This window comes from Pteronotus mesoamericanus, unplaced genomic scaffold, assembly GCF_021234165.1.
Source record: "Pteronotus mesoamericanus isolate MK-2021 breed Mesoamerican mustached bat unplaced genomic scaffold, CSHL_Meso_final contig_20, whole genome shotgun sequence".
NCBI classification, from domain to species: domain Eukaryota; kingdom Metazoa; phylum Chordata; class Mammalia; order Chiroptera; family Mormoopidae; genus Pteronotus; species Pteronotus mesoamericanus.
In genome coordinates, this window is record NW_026555085.1 from 3699270 (window position 1) to 3713235 (window position 13966).

General features: G+C 38.6%; 1 pseudogene; it reads right to left on the reverse strand.

Moving 5' to 3' along the window:
- Positions 1-10958: 10958 nt before the first annotated feature.
- Positions 10959-12934, reverse strand: LOC129067929 (peptidyl-prolyl cis-trans isomerase A-like; annotated as a pseudogene).
- Positions 12935-13966: the final 1032 nt, after the last annotated feature.

Consider the following 13966-nt stretch of genomic DNA (forward strand, 5'->3'; position numbering starts at 1 on the left):
GTAAGTGTTAGGGTTTGTGTGCCAATAAGCAAAATAAAGTATTTACATAAGTACAGAAAAATTAACATCAAATTTTTTATTGACAGAATTCAAAATATAATTGAGTACAATTTTTTTGTAATGCAGGTCTTCTGCTTAATTGGGATTCAAAGTTAGTGTTCCCTACCATCAAAACCAATTGCAAATGTCTATCTGTTAATGCTGATTTGTAATGATATTTTACATATTTCATTTTTGAAAATGTCTTCACACAGATAACACAGCCAAATACTGATAACCAATCCAAAGCATATTATTTTAATTGAGTATATTCATCACCTGAAGGGCAGTAATAGAATTGTTATATTCTCTTGATACTCACCTTTTATCATACTATTACATTGTAAATTAATCACATCTGATTGACAGGTGGAAGCTCCTCAATTGTGAAATTAAGTTAAATACAGAAAAATTTTTTGCACTTAACAGTGAGGTCCAGAAAACATTGCTGGGACTGTATTTTGAGTCAGAGAAATCCACTCCAAATTTATATGAGAATGGAGATCTTGCTTTATGTTTTAACTTTTGATAGCACAAGGAGTGTGCCTAATAGCATGACATTAACTGTGATTTAAACAACTTTGATGACTTGGCTGCAATATATGTTTCACATATAAGCACTGTTTTGCCTTGTGATTTTAGACTACATTTAATAAGAAACATGTGCGCAGCAAGTGTCCACACACAGATCAATGGATAAACAAAGTATGATATGTACATACAGTGGAATGTTATTAAGCCTTAAAAAGGAAGGAAATTCTGACATATGCTACAATGTGAATGACCCTTGAAGACATTATGCTAAGTGAAATAAGCTAGCCACAAAAGGACAAATACTTTTATGATTGCACTTATACCAGGGACTTAGAGCAGTCATGTTCACAGAAGTAGAAAATAGAATGGTGGTTGCCACGTGCTGGGGGTAGAGAATAAGGAGTGATTGTTTAACGGTACAGTTTCATTTTAGAAAGATGAAAAAAGTTCTGCAGATGGATGGTGGTGATGGTTGTACAACATTGTGAATGAAATTAATGCCATTGAACTATATGCACTGAAAAATGTTTTATGCCCTGGCCAGTTAGCTCAGTTGGTTAGAGTGTCATCCCGGCACTGCATGGTTGAGGGTTTGGTCCTCAGTCAGGGCACATACAAAAATCAACGAATGCATAAGTAAGTGGAACAACAAGTCAATATTTCTCCCCCTCTTCCTCTTTCTCTCTCTCCCCTTCCCTCCCCCACTGCCTCTCTCTCTCTAAAATCAGTTCAGGGGTCCCCAATCTCCCTAGTTCTAATCCATGGGCGCCACTGCAGTTACAGCTTGAGCTCCATCTCCTGTCTCCTCCCACCTCCCCACAACCCTCGTCCATAGAAAAATTGTCTTCCACTAAACCCATCTCTAGTGCCAAAAAGCTTGGGGACTGCTGGTTTAAATGGTAAAATGTATGTTATGTATATTTTGTCATAACAAAAATAAATAAATTAACCACTAATGATCTAATAAATCTAGATATTGGGCATTAGTGGGTGTTAACACCACAAAAAAGAAAAAAACAGACATTGCTTCTCATGGAAAACACCACCACCACCTATGAATTACTCTGGCCCAAAATAGCAAACTTGAATGTGATCAAGTCTCAAGATATAACTACCAATTCACAGAAAGGGCAGGGAAACATTAAACCACACCACAGTGATGCAATCTGCAAAGCTGAGACTGTAGGAAATACTAAGGAACAAACAACACATTTTCTTCATCAAAAAATTGCAAGGGGGAACAAAGGGTGAAGGGAAACCTATAACTTGAAAGATTTTAAAAGACATTAACCAATTATGTGTGGACCTTATTTGGAATATAGGTTTTTAACTATAAGCGGAACCTAACCAGCTATATAAAGATGCAAGGAAAATAAGACCAGCAACACTGAAAGGAAAAGAAATCAACAGAGACAAGAGGGAAGGAGGGAGGGGGGGCGGAGAAAAGGAAGGAAAGGAGAAAGTCAAGGAACATATAGCAAGGACTCATGGACAAAACCAAAGGGGAAAGAGCTGAGGGAGGGAAGGAGGGAGGGGGCAAGGGAAAGTGGCGGGGGGGAGGCAGAGACAAATGTATTTTAAAAAATAAAATAAAATAAAATAAAAGGAATATAGTTTTTTAAAAGAAAATGTTAAAAACATGGATTTTATGGGAACTCAACCACTGGCTGGACATTTGATGATATTTGGGAGTTATTAACATTTTTAGTTGTGATAATGGCATTGTGGTTAAAGAATAAAAGGGTCTTTGTCTTTTGATGGCATTGGCTATTTATGATTTGATAAATTTACCCATAATTACGGATTGAATAAAAATGCTAAATAGATATATGAGTTCTAGATAACTATACATTAAGTTATAACTTACATATGTATAGTATATACACTTTAAGAATGTCTAATTAGATATTTTATATTACAAATACATTCTGGTTTGTGTCCTGGTCCAAGTTAATACAACTTTCTGCTTGACTCTTAAAATAATGAATTGCTCTGTGTATTGATGTAGAAAGATCTCCAGTATATATTGTTGAGTGAAAGTAGCAAAGTGCAGAACAGTATATAAAACATGCTTTGTTATGTATGAAAGACAGTGAGGGCTAGGAGGAAATAGGAAAGGTATAATATTTGCTTATATCTGTAAAAAGATGCACTGCTAGATTAAACAAGAAACCAATAAAAATGGAAAATTAGTTAAGGCCAGAAGCAAGACTAGTGTACTATAAGATTCTTCTATGTGTACTCTGAATCATGTATTTCATTACCTAATCAAAAATAAAAGTAATAAATTTTAAATTCTTTTAATTTGAGAACAGATGAACCATATTAACTTGGCAATATAATTACATAGAGAAAGAGTTCATTCTAAAGACCTCACATCCTTAATGGGATGTACCCTAAGGATTACAAAAAAACCAAAAAAACCCCTCCAACTAAAAGTTCAAACTTTAAACTCTTAAATATTAAATAAAATTGCTTAGATTTTAGTCCTCATCCAATGATATGTTTATTGATTTTAGAGAGAGAGAAAAGGAAGAGAGAAAGAGAGAAACACTGAGGTGAGAGAACATCGATTGGTTGCCTCTCATACATGCCCCAGCAGGAGACAGAACCCACAACTGAGGTGTGTAGCCTTGATTAGGGGTCGAACCCACAACCTTTTGGTGTATGGGATAACACTCTCACCAACTGAGCCACCTGGCCAGGGCAAATTGTTAAAATTTTAAACTTCTCCCAGAAGTTATATTGTTCATAGTATTAGCAGTACTGAAATTTTAAAAGTATACTGTTTTCTTATAAATAGGTTAAATGACATTAGTAATTATATTAATAATGTAAGGAATGAATATTTTACTGTAAAAGATACACAATTATATAACAAAAGAAACTAAGTGAAAACATGAAAATATAATAGTATTAAAAACTAAAAATCAATATAAACTCATAAGTTTTCAGGTATCTATTTTCTGGTCCTATCTATTGACATGGATGTTTGACAGTGGGGCAAAGGTAAACTGGCCACTGTAATGAGAAGGCATCTTCTGACTGAAAGACAAGCAGGCAATTCCACAGAGTATGACAATTTATTATAGGGTAATTTACTTATAGGAATATTGGGCCAGAGCGGACAGACAGTCCAGTAGTTTTGCACAAATTCTCTGCTAATAGACTCTTGCTCCAGTACTTTTTAAATGGTATAACTCAGGTACTAATGAATGAGAAGACAAAGGGACAAAGAATGCAGTAGCACCAGAGACCATGTCTCCAGGTGATCCTGTAGATGATTGTTTATAATTCATAGTCTTACCATTTTGATATTTGTCTCGGTTGTCATGCCATTCCAGGTGTTACTAACAAAAATATTCATGGCTAGCTATATTTTAAGGAACACAGATAATCATCAACTAGCAAGCTTTGGTAGGCTTACTAAGGACAGGGAAGTTGCTCAAAGGTCACAGAATGAAAGGACACAAAGATGGAGATGGTTTTGTTCACATCTGTTTCTATACAATGAACTAGAAGCAATGAGCAGTCCTAGTGCCCATGTTATGATCTCTAATCCCATTCCCCATTAAAACAAAGTATGGATCCTTCTAGAAACCTCTGATTCCAAGGCCATTGCAGGCACTTTACAAGGTGTGCCTGGGACATGTTTGTGTGTTAAGAAGCCAGAAAGCTTTTGAAGATAATGTTATGTCAAAAGGACCCAGGAGCCCATATGAAAGTATTCCCACTAAACAAAGTTGTGACAATCTGAGCAACTAAAAGAATAATGAGAATTCTGGTCAAGGTGGTGGTGTAGGCAGACATGGCTCACTTCTTCACACAACTATATCAAAATTACAACTAAATATAGAACAACCATCACTCAGAATGTCAGAAATCAAGCTGAATGTAAGTCTGGCAACTACAAAATCAAGTTGGATGGATGTCTGACAACTACAGAATTAAAGAAACCACATCCATCCAGACTGGTAGGAGGGGTGCAGACGTGGAACAGGATGGCCCAACACCCACATGGATAAAAATTCAGGAGGGATATCTCAGAAATGCAGAGTTCCAGCCCCAAACAGGCCCCCCAGCCCAGGATTCCAGTTCAAGGAAGTAAGTTCCCACAACTTCTGGCTGTAAAAACCAGCAGGGATTGAGTTGCTGGAAGAAACTTCTGGAGTCCCAAGCAGTTCCTCTTAAAGAACTCACACACAGACTCACATACTCAGACTTACTGCCTCTGAGCTCCAGCACTAGGGCAGCAGCTTGAAAGGCACCAATGATATATAGGGAGAAACTGAAGTGTTTGGCATCAAGGCAAGTAGAGGCCATTGTCCCTTTGCTATAACCTACCCCCACAGAGCTGGTAAGCTGGTGCCATGTCTGAGACTCCATCAACCTGGCTAACACTGTTGACCCTCCTTGGAGATCCCCAGAGGCTCTGCCCCACCCAATTTATGGGCCCACCCAAGCTGCTTTTCCATAAGAATGGCTACTCTTGGCCCCTAAATTCTACCAAATAAGCGACAGTTGGCTTCAGTGAGCCCTAGCAGCAGCCAGATTAGATTCACTGCTTGGCTTCACCTGAGAGTCTCCAAGCCCAGCAGAAATAGCAGCCATCTCAGATGGCTTTACAGCTCAGGCAGGGTGCCCTGGGAAAAACACAGGTGGGGGCTGACCTTGGCCGACTCCTCCTGGGAAACCCCAGGGCCAGTGCACCCAGTGGACAGCTACAGACCATGTTGGAGCACCACCACCCTGCCCCTGCACAGCTGATCCTCCACAGAAAGTAAAGGTTGGTGGTCAGTGGTCACAGCCAGTCCTTGCAGCTGACTGCTGGGTAAATCCCTCTCATTTATCTCCTAACAGCAACCAAGGCTCAACTACAAGAGGAAGATGTACTCAGCCCACACGAAGGGTGCACCTCAAGTACCTAGCTTGCATGATAGGAGAGGCTGTGCTATTGGACTCTACTACATTAGGCCACACTACCAAGACATGGAGTCAAAGCAGCTCTACCTAATACATAGAAACAATCAGAGAGCTGCCAAAATGGGCAGACAAAGAAACATGGCCCAAAGAAAAGAACAGATCAAAACTCCAGAAAAAGAGCTAAACAAAATGGAGATAACCAATCTTTCAGATGCAGAGTTCAAAACACTGTTTAGAAGATGCTCAAGGAACTTATTGAGGACCTCAGCAGCATAAAAAAGACTCAGTCAGAAATGAAGGATACACTAATTGAAATAAAGAACAATTTACAGGGGAACAATAGTAGAGTAGATGAAGCTGAAAATCAAATCAACTATATGGAACAGAAGGAAGCAAAAAACAACCACACAGAGCAACAAATCCAAAAAAATGAGAATAGTATAAACTATTCTCTATGCTTCTGGGACAACTTCAAGAGGTCCAACATTCACATTATAGGGGTGCCAGAAGGAGAAGAGAAAGAGCGAGTAATTGGAAAACTACTTGAAAAAATAATGTGGTGAAGGAAAGAGACATGCAAGTCAAGGAAGCACAGAGAGTCCCAATTAGGTTGGATGCAAGGAGGCCCACTCCAAGACACTAAAGTTTTCGTTTTAATCATAATTAAAAGGCCAAAGGTTAAAGAGAGACCCTTAAAAAGCAGCAAGGGAAAAGAAGTTAGTTACCAGAAGGTTGCCAGATGGAAGGGAGGAGGGGAAGAATGAGTGAAGAGGTGAGGGGATTAAGAAGTACAAATAGGTAGTTACAGAACAGCCATGGGGATGTAAAGTACAGTATAGGAGATGGAGTAGCCAAAGAACTTATACGCATGGCCCATGGACATGGACAGTGGCGGGGGGACTGCCTGAGGGAGTGGGAGACTCTGGGTGGAGGGAGGCAAAGGGGGGAAAAAATCAGGACAATTGTAATAGCATAATCAATAAAATATAATTAGTAAAAAATAAAAAAGAATAATTGTATTGAACACATTGAATCAATTAAAATTCATTATTTTATACTGAGACTCAACATGAGAGTAAGTCAAGAAGTCTCATTTGTTACCATCTAAGGCAACTATTAAAAATTATTTATTTTGAAAATTCGTAGTAAAAGAAAAAATATTCAACATTTATTTTTTTGTGCCAATAAAAACTTATTTTAGGATAACTAAATAGTCCTAGTCAATGAAAGAAATCTTCACAGAATTCTAGTTAAACAATGTAAAAGAAATAAAAGAATTATAAATACAAAATTTCACAAACTTCCATGAAAGTATTAATTCAGGCAAGATCAATTGGTGTTAAAACCAATAGAAGATTGATAGTTGTAAACATTCATATAGAGCCAAAGTAACACTGCACAGAGTACTTTCTAGCCTCAAGAAAGAAATGTTAACTGTAAACCAAGCGATCAAACTGTCACCACCATAATCTGGGGTGTCAGTCTCAGCATTACAAATGGTTGATCACGTGTCTGCTATATGACTTTGTTCTTTCCAGTACTTTGTATCGTAGTTCAATCATCCCTCAGAGGATACAATCCATTCCAAAAAACACGTTGGATAGTGAATTTTTAGATAGTGGGACTCTGTACATTATTTTAAATGGAGAAATAATAATAATTTATTCCCAGGGCATCTAAAAACCCCAACCAATTTCCCTCATTACTTGAAACACTCTAAAAAATACATGTAACAATCAACCAGGGGGGTTTTGCTTAATATAATGCCTTTGAAACCCCAGTTACCTAATTGTTCAACACTTAAATTACTCATTAATAAATTTATTTGTGCAAGAACATTACCGGGTACGAATTGTGTTTTCCTTTTAACTGTAACACATGTGTTCTGTAATATAAACAAACAGTGAAATAGTGTGTTAAAGACACATAATGAAGGCAAATAACACTAAGCAATAATAAAATAAACAAAGCAAGTTTTTAAACTTGGTTACTGAAGATTGCAGTGTTTCCTGAGTGAGGTTTGGAGGTGAGAAGGGAATTGGAAGCTACAGTCAATGCTGCCATTTAGGGGTGGGTAAAGGTGAATGAACTTCAGAAGGGGAGAAACGGTAAATGTCTGAGGCCAGCGCATGTCTGAATCCACGAAGCTAGTGGACAGTCTGCTTGCCTTGACAATGGAGTCTTCAGAAGTAAATCATCTTGTGAAAGTATTGACAAAAGTGACAAGAAAGGCAAAATGGACAAGCATTACATTCCCTGTGCTTATGCTATGCAGCTTCTGGACTCGACTGTGCTGGAAATTGCATTTTTTAATGTGATTTCTCTGTTCTTGTCATGATTATGATCTCTTGCAAGCAACAGAAACCTTTCTGTCTACATGTTCTAAAATCTCCTTTAAATAATTGCTGTTAAGTATTAGTGGCTCCTTGTATTGGTTTGCCAGGGCTGCTATTACAAAATACCACAGACTGTGCAGCTTAAACAACAGATACTTATTTTCTCACAGTTCTGGACACTGGAAGTTTAAGATCAAGATGCTGGCGCGTTTGGTTTCTCCTGAGGCTTGCAGACCACCGCCCTCTCACTGGGTTTTCACATGGCCCTTGTCTGTGCACAGACACTCCTCCCATCTTTATTTTTACAGGGACAACGGTACTGTTGGATTAGGGCCCCACCCTTATGACCTTACTTAGCCTTAATTACCTCTTTAAAGGATCTGCCTCCAAATACAGTCACATTGAGCATTAGGGCTTCAACTTATCAATTGTGTGGGATCATAGTTTAGTCCATAACACTCTTCTTCCAACTTAGTTCCTTCCAGCATTATTCTTCCAATGGAATGTTTCTTGGAAGGATATTGGTAAACTTTTCCATAATCAACTTCATTTTAATAATGTTTTTATTTTCTCACATGCAGGAAATAAGGTATTCATAGTAAGTGGAAACATAAGCATGGCCATGCATATATCTTTTTATGCTTTCAAAAGCATAAAAAATTTTGTAACTTTCAATATACATGCCTCTCTAGTCTCATAAATTCACCTGCTTTCTTCAGTTTTTCTACTTTAGTCATTTTCATTTTCTGATGTGGGGAATTGATACAGAAAATGTATAATTAGATTGCCTATTCTTGCACCAATACCACACTGTCTTAAAGATTATTATATTTTTATGGTGAGTCTTGATACCTACGATGTTGTTCTTTTACTCCAAGACTTTACTTACTATCCTTTGCCTTTTGCAATTTCATGTACATCTTAGAATCAATTGGACAATTTCCATAAAATATCTAGTGGGGTTTTGCCTGCGAGTACATTAAATCTATTAATTAACTTGGGAAAGGCTGATAGCTTTATGGTATTTAATCAATAATATTTTTATTATTGTAAAATACACATAATTTAAACTTGTTTACTTAAAGTAATATCATGTATTAAGTACATGCTAAATGCCATGCGTTCACCACCACTGTCTAGCTCCAGAGCTTTTTGATCACCCCAAACAGAAACGCTGTACGCATCAGCAGTCACTCCCCATTTCCCTATCTACCCGCTCCTTCAGTCTGCCTCTGTCTCCATGGATTTGCCTATCCTTTTAAAAAAAATTTTATTTATTGATTTGAGAGAGAGAGAAAGAAGAAGAGAGGAAGAGGGAGAGACAGGCCAACATCTATTTGTTGTTCCATTTATTTATACATTCATTGCTTGATTCCTGTGTGTGTCCTGGCTGGGGATCAAAACTGCCCTCGGGGTAAGGGAGATGATGCTCTAACCAACTGAGCTACCCGGCCAGGGTGAATTTGCCTACTTTAAATATTTCATATAAATGGAATTATGAAAAAGTGGCCTTTTGTGTTTGTCTTCTTAGCATGTTTTCAAAATGAGACAGGTCAGTAAGTCAGGACAAGTGGAATAGGGAAACTGAGACAGGTAGTTAAATGGCCAAGCAGTTTACTGCCATCTAGTAAATAGCAAAATCCTGTCTTCCCTAACCAAGAACACTTAAGAGTAAATGGTTTACACTTCTCCCCAACCAGAGGGTAAGTAGCTTAAATCACCCTACTCTGGGACATAGAGAGCAGCAATTCAATTAGTGCCATTTGTGCCAACCACACCCATGGGTAGATGAAGTTAAAGGAATAAATCTCATTTTGGCGTATCAGCATAAAGCTGATAAATATTCTATTGAGATCCTCCCCTAAGACCTCCTCTAAACTCCCAGCCTTTAAAAATCCGCAAAACCAAGGACCCAGTCCATGTTTTCCCTCCCCAGAGCACAGAAGCATACCTGCCCCTTTCCCTTCTCCCCTTCCCCTACAGGCACCTCCAAACTCTAAAGGTCCCCATGAAACTTTCAACCAGGGAAACGATGGGTGGCAGCAGCTCATCCCGGGCTTACTCCCTGATTGTCCCCAAGGCCCCCTTTTCTCTGACTTTCAAGTGAACTGACAGCAGCCCCACCTAGTCTCCTGTTGCCTCTTGTATCCTTAGACTCCTTGTTTCACTGTCCCCAGCTTAAGTAGACACACCCTGATAGTCACATAGGTTTGTATCGTGAAATCTTTCCGGTGTGAAGTCAAGAACCCACACACTACTGGCTGGCCCTAGACAGACTCACTCAGGGTCAGGTCTGCTTTATGGTATCAGAAGTTCATATAGAGGGCCCTGGCCTAGTAGCTCAGTTGGTTAGTGTCATCCCAAATGCCAAGGTTGTGGGTTCAATTCCCAGTCAGTGCACATACAAGAATCAATCAATGAATGCATAAATAAGTGGAACAACAAATTGATGTTTCTGTCTTTCCCTCCCTCCTTCTCTCTCTCTCTAAAATCAATAAATTTTTAAAAGTTCACATAGAATGTATTAGTACTTCATACATTTTTAAGTGTCAATAATACATAAAAAGAATACTTCTTAATGTCTGGATAATATTCCATTGTATGTATATACCATGTTTTGTTTATCCATTTATCCATTAATGGACAGTTGAGTTGTTTCCACTTTTTCATTGTTGCTGTTGTTTAGTTTTTATTTCATAATCATAAACTTAAATCTGTGATCCAACCAGCCTTGGAAGGCATAAGAAAATATGCAACCCAATGAACTGAGGTAAGAACATGAAAATTATAGAACATTCCAAGCAGATGGGGGTGAAGGGGTGCTGTCCTGAGCTATAGAAGGAATGGTCTGGTGCTTAAAATAAAACATAAGTCAGCCCCCACTGGTGTTGTTCAGTGGTGTGGCTTAGTTGGTCTGTGACCCAAAAGGTCGCCAGTTCAATTCCCAGTCAGGACATTTGCCTGGGTTGTGGGTTAGGTTGTGTGCCAGGTTCCTGGGGCGTGAGAGAGGCAACGGATCGAGGTATCTCCCACACATGAATGTTTCTCTCCCTTTCTCCCTCCCTTCCTCTCTTTCTAAAAATAAATAAATAAAATATTTTTTAAAAACTCCACAAGTCAAACTTATTAAAGTTGTCCAGAGTCAGTAATGTTGATCTTCCCGCTGGTTTTGCCATTCCTGGACGCATAGTGTTCCATGGCTGTCACAACATCCGTGCCGTCTGTCATTTGGCCGCAGGCTGCATGCTTGCCCTCCGGCCACTCAGTCTTGGCAGTGTAGATGAAAAACTGGGGACTATGTGTTGGGTCCAGCATTTGCCATGGACAAAATGCCAGGACCTCTGTGCTTCAGGATGAAATTCTCATCATCAAACTTCTCCCTGTAGATAGACCTGCCACCTGTGCCATTGTGGTACATGAAGTCACCATCCAGGCACATAAATCCTGGAATAATTCTGTCAAATCAGGAAACTTTAAAACCAAATCCTTTCTCCCCAGTGCTCAGAGTATAAAAGTCTTCTGCTGTCTTTGGAACTTTGTCTGCAAACTGCTCAAATGAGACACTGCCCAAGGGCTTACCATCAGCAGGGATATCAAAGGTCTGTTTCCACTTTTTTACTGTTGTGAATCATGATATTGAGAATAAATGTGAACCTTGGAGTCCTTGTTTCCCATTCTTTTGACTATATACTCAGAAGTGGAATTGCTGGATTATATGGTAATTCTACATGTAAATATTTTTGAGGAGCCATCATTTCATTTTCCACAACAGCTACACCATTTTACATTCCCACCAACATTTTGCCCATTTTGAAACTGGATTGTTTGTCTTTTGGTTGTTGACTTGTTGGAGTTTTTTTATATATCCTGGATACTAGGCCTGTGTGTGTGTGTGTGTGTGTGTGTGTGTGTGTGTGTGTGTGTACTTGCAACTGTTTTCTCCACATCTGTGATATATGACTTAAAAGTATTTTCTCCCATTCTGTGGATGATCTTGTCATTCTCTTGATGGTGTCTCTTGATACACTGAAGTTTTATATTTTGATAAGGTTCAGCTTATCTATTTTTGTTGTTTGTTAGTTTCTTGCACCTTTGGTGTCATATTTCAGAAACCATTGCCAAATCCAAAGGCATGAAAGTTCCCCCTAAGTTTGCTTCTAAGGGTTTTAAAGTTTTAGCTCTTATTTTTAGGTCTTTAATCAATTTTGAGTTTTTGTGTATTGTGTTGGATAAGGTTCCAAATTCATTATTTTGCATGTAGATGTGTGTGTCTGTTTCTTCAACCTGTAGTTTGATGTTTATTAATGATTGGGGAAATTCTCAGCCATTATTATATCAAGTATTGGTTCAGCCACACTCTCTTTTCCTTTTCTAGAACTCCAACTACACTTATATTACACTTTTTATCATTTCTTGCATGTTTCTTTTGCTCTTTTTTTGTGTATTTCATCTCTGTTTTAGTCCAGATATTTTCTACCAACCCATTTTCCTGTTCACTAATCTCTCTTCAGCTGTGTCAATTCCGTTGTCAAATCTATTAAATTATTAATTTCATTTACTGTATTTTTACGTTCTAGAATTTCAATTTTGTTTATTTTTTAGTATTCCAATTCTCCTGTAAAATTCTCCATTGGATCATGTTTTTTCTTGAGCATATTAATCAGCTATTTAAAAATCTGCACCTAAAATCCCAATATCTATATCCCCTAATGGTTTGTTACTGTTGATTTTTCTTCTTGGTCCCATTTCTTGGTATGGCTGGCAGTTTTTCATTCAATGCTGAACATTTTGTATAAAAAATTGTAGACACTTTGAATGATGTTATCTTCTGTAGCAGGGAGTTAGAGGTAGAATAGATAAATTTAATCTGATCAGGAACTGAGCTAATTTGTGGCTCTTTGCTGTAAAGCTTTATCAGTTTCTTTACTTTTTTATTTTTTTATTTTAGAGCGAGGGGAAGGTAGGGAGAAAAAGAGGGAGAAAAATATAGATGTGAGAAGAAACATTGATCACATGGATTGGTTGCCTCTCAAATATGCCCCGACCAGGGACCAAACTGCAACCCAGGCTTGTGCCCCAGCTGGGAGTCAAACCAGCGACATTTCGACTTGCAGGACGATGCCCAACCAATGGAGCCACACTGGCCAGGGCTAAAGCTTTATCAATTTCTGGTTTCTGGTTTCCCACTACTCCTAGGATGCAGACCTTAAAAGGTCCTAATTGAGTGCCTGGGGTTTAAAGGGAGCCCTACTCCTTAACTGGTCTGGACTCCATGTTTTCTGTCCCTACTAGCATAAGACAGCCAAGAGCTCTGTTTAGATTCTCATCTCTTACATGTACTTTCTGCTCAGCTTCTTCACCTCTCACTCTGTGACTTGCAAAGAAGCAAATACCTTGCAGGGAAAGTTCATTTTTTTAGGGTTCTCCTCTCCAGGATCCTGGCCCCTCAAGTCCTGGTTGTTTCAGGGGCTTCCTCAGCCTCATGAAATTCTGAGAAAGTGCTTCAGGATGAAATTCTCATCACTGAGAATTTCTACGCTTCTCAGTGACCACTTTCTGATAAGCTTCTTAGCCTTGCACCCTGTGCCACTTACAGTCTGGCAAATCCTTCTAGATGAAAAGTGGAGTAGAATTTGGGCTCACCTAAATGATTTTTCACTCTCTCTGGAAAATTGGCCCCTCAAATTCTGGCTGTCTTAGTAGCTCTCTGATGCCTTCAAATAAAATTTTGTTGGTTTGGTTTTATTTTTATCTAGTCCTTCTTGGTCTTGGTGAGAGGGTTAGCTGGCTCTAAGACAGTCCATTACAGCTAAAGCAGGGAGTCTCTTCACTTTGCACTCTTTCCATGCTTTATTTTGCATATCATTTATGGGCAATTGATGTGTGTGTGTGTGTGTGTGTGTGTGTGTGTGTGTGTGTTCATTATCTGTCTTCCCTCACTACAATGAGAACTCCATGAGAATGGGCAATTGATCTGTCTTGTACATTGCTGTGATGCTAGGACCTAAAACAGTGCCTGGTACATAGTAGGTCATCAATAAATGTTTTTAAATGTTATAGCAGCCGTCCTTACAAATGAATTGAGAGCATATACCAGTTATCGATTTATTAACCCTCAGCTCCAAATTTATCCT